The sequence below is a fragment of the Phaenicophaeus curvirostris genome, chromosome 1 (genome assembly GCF_032191515.1).
Source record: "Phaenicophaeus curvirostris isolate KB17595 chromosome 1, BPBGC_Pcur_1.0, whole genome shotgun sequence".
In the NCBI taxonomy this organism is placed as follows: domain Eukaryota; kingdom Metazoa; phylum Chordata; class Aves; order Cuculiformes; family Cuculidae; genus Phaenicophaeus; species Phaenicophaeus curvirostris.
In genome coordinates, this window is record NC_091392.1 from 76,534,176 (window position 1) to 76,537,942 (window position 3,767).

Below are 3,767 nucleotides of genomic sequence, written 5' to 3' on the forward strand. Positions count from 1 at the left end.
AGGGACAGTGCATTTGTTCCTGCCTGCTTCCTACTGCTCCTCTGACCCCATGGTAATCCTGTTCAAGCAGATGGAAAGAAGAAACATATCTTTCCCCCTAAATCTTGTCAGTTTTGTGTTGTGTCCCTATTGTTAGCAGAATGACAAACACATAACCACACTAGGAGGTTATATGTGGTGCTTTATTTCGAGGCCCCGGGAACCAGGGGTACGCACCCAGATCTGGTTCCAAAGACCGTCACATCGCGTCCGCATTTTATTCTCTAAAAGTTTCGTAATCTATTGTATATTCAACAGGTTACTTCATTATCTAATACATATGCATAGGTAGGTTACTTCATCGCCTTATTGCGACATCAGTCTCTATTGCGCCTGCGTAGCCCCCTCTGGGGGTCGTCCTGATGAAGTAAGTAGTCTTCCTCAGATGAAGTAAGTAGTCTTCCTCGCATTGTCTTTATTACATCTTGTTCTTTTGGCAAACTCGTCGGTTTTTCTTGGCTGGACCCGCACTTATCTCCACTTGACCGCTCAGGTATATCTTTCTTGCCTCCTGAAACCTATTCTTCTGTCCTTCACAAGATTTATGACGGTCTTTTGGCTGTTGCAGGTGTATGTTCTACTTGGGTAGGGTAGCTAGTACGTACTTTTCCTAAGCACACCTGGATCCTATTTGTTACATGAGGTCCTTTGAGCAAGTACCTCGAGTCTGTTGCTAGGATACGTTAAGAATCAACAGAATCATGAAATTTTACATTCAGTCTTAGTTCCTGATTAGTCGATGATCAGTGTTTTATCCTACTTTAAGTGTAACTTTCCTAGCACTATCTCTGCCTTGCTCTCTGAGGGGTCAAGAGAGCATGGATGGGAGCAAAGTCAGAAAAAGGTGAGCAGGACTCTTACTGTGCTGTTCAGCAACACCCACCTATTAGACTGGCTTAACTGCAGTGTTATTTGGGGTCCATGGGGACTTGGGGTCCCAACAGTAGCATCTCTAAAAAACCTTTCTCTTCTTTATGAACTTGAAGCCTCCTGCATTTGGCTGTTATCCATGAAGGTGCCTGGGCAGAAAGAGGTTGGTTCACAAGGACTGTTCAAGACAAGAATGGTGACTTTTTTTTGCATGTCCACAGTCCCTAAACTCACAGAGATGGCAAGGTTTGTAGCGAAGGGATTGTATTTGACTAAGCCAAAGATATCTGAAATAACCTAACTTATACTACAGAACAGGAACCCTATTGCACATCTGAAGTTGCAGAAAACTCTGGGCAACAAGCCAAGAAATGCCTGTACTGGGAGTAACAGATCGATGAGCAGGCTCCTTGTCTGTAGGTATGTGCACCTATGCATATGTTAATGTGTGACTCAGAGGAGAAACTCCCCTCCAGAAATAACATCATTTCACACAATGTGGCTGGAATTTCAGCATAGGTAGTCCTTAGCATTGCATTTCTCTTGGCCAAGGACAAGTGGCTCATTATTGTCCTGGATGCAGCAAGAAAAGCCGTGTCTGTAGACTTTGCTGACCTTCAGGCTTAGGTTCTGGGATCTTACTGGAAATACCTGACGTTAAATCACTTTATAGCTCTTTTTCAAAAATATGTGAAAGCTGGTGGAAGACAGAAAGAAGAAAGCTTGTTTGAGGAATGATAATGTATAATATTTTAAAGATTTCATGGTAAAAATCCGTCATTTCTTTCTCTCCCACCCTTTGTATCTTTCCTTAGGGAACTTGTGGATGACTGCCTTTTATAGTGCAATGAAGGACCTATGAATGATTGCTTTTTGCTGCAGGGAGAACAAACATTTAGTAAATTGTTTAGAAGTACAGCAGCAAGTTCTGTGCAGAACTAAAGGACAGGTCTGCCTGCAGGTCTGGATGTCTTCTGTTCCCTGAATCATGCATCTTGGTACACTGCTTATGGCTGTACCTCATCTTACAGATACTGCATATTTCATGCCAGTGCTGAGGTCCTGGGAAGGCAGTGGGGATTCTTCCTTTGTGATTGTCTCCTCCTTTAAGTTGCACGTGTTTATTTGGTGCTTCTCCTTAGAACAGGACATTTCAGCTGATGTCCTCCACAGCTCCCTTCCAAACCGACATAGAATCATAGAATCACCAGGTTGGAAGAGACCCACCGGATCATCGAGTCCAACCATTCCTATCAAACACTAAACCATGCCCCTTAGCACCTTGTCCACCCATCCCTTAAACAGCTCCGGGGAAAGGGACTCAACCACCTCCCTGGGTAGCCTGTTCCAGTGCCCAATGACCCTTTCCTAATGTCCAGCCTAAACCTCCCCTGGTGGAGCTTGAGGCCATTCCCTCTCGTCCTGTCCCCTGTCACTTGGGAGAAGAGGCCAGCATCCTCCTCTCCACAGCTTCCTTTCAGGTAGTTGTAGAGAGCAATGAACTGTCCCCTCAGCCTCCTCTTCTCCAGGCTAAACAACCCCAGCTCTCTCAGTCGTTCCTCATAAGGCCTGTTCTCCAGTCCCTTCACCAGCTTTGTTGCTCTTCTCTGGACTCACTCCAGAGCCTCAACATCCTTCTTGTGGTGAGGGGCCCAGAACTGAACACAGCATTCAAGGAGCGGTCTCACCAGTGCCGAGTACAGAGGGAGGATAACCTCCCTGGACCTGCTGGTCACACCATTTCTGATACAAGCCAAGATGCCATTGACCTTCTTGGCCACCTGGGAACACTGCTGGCTCATGTTCAGTCAGCTGTCAACCAACACCCCCAGGTCCCTCTCCTCCAGGCAGCTTTCTAGACAGACTTCTCCTAGTCTGTAGCACTGCATAGGGTTGTTGTGCCCCAAGTGCAGGACCCGGCATCTGGCCTTGTTAAACCTCATGCCATTGGTCTCAGCCCAGCGGTCCAGCCTGTTCAGATCTCCTTGTAGAGCCTCCCAACCCTCTATCAGATTGACACTTCCACCCAGCTTAGTATTGTCTGCAAACTTGCTAAGGGTGCACTCAATGCCTTCATCCAGGTCATTGATAAAGACATTGAACAGGGCTGGACCCAGCACTGAGCCCTGGGGAACCCCACTTGTCACTGACCTCCAGCTGGATTTCACACCATTTCCCGCCACTCTCTGGGCCCGGCCATCGAACCAGTTTTCCACCCAGGAGAGTGTGCGCCTGTCCAGGCCAGAGGCTGACAGTTTCTCAAGCAGAATGCTGTGAGAAACTGTGTCAAAGGCTTTACTGAAGTCCAAGAAGACTACATCCACAGCCTTTTCGTTATCCAGTAGTCGAGTCACTTTGTCATAGAAGGCAATCAGGTTAGTTTGGCAAGACCTGCCTTTTGTGAACCCATGTTGACTGGGCCTGATCACCCAGTTCTCTTGCATGTGCTTCATGATGGCACTCAAGATCACCTGTTCCATTTATGTGCTTCTACAGCTTCCCGATATTTTTTGCATCCTTGGACCCACCGTTCCTCCCTAAACTCCTTTTCAAGGAGTTTCTCTGTTACAGCTATCTACTTTCTCCTGTTGTTAGGCTTTGGGTAGAAAATGTCCATCACAAAGGCCAGGGCCTCAATCCTGTCTGTCCCACAAGAGGTCACTGATCTCAGGATGTCATTGTCATTGACTGATCTGTCCAAGGTATGAATTTTTTTAGCCCACGAAATACCTTACAGCACCCAGTTTAGATGCAACAAGGAGTGGAGACCGCGATAAATAGCATTGCCAATCAAAAGCTTTTATTACAAAGAGGTATTAATCTGAAGAAAATCCTTCTATCTAAATAGAGGCAAAAAA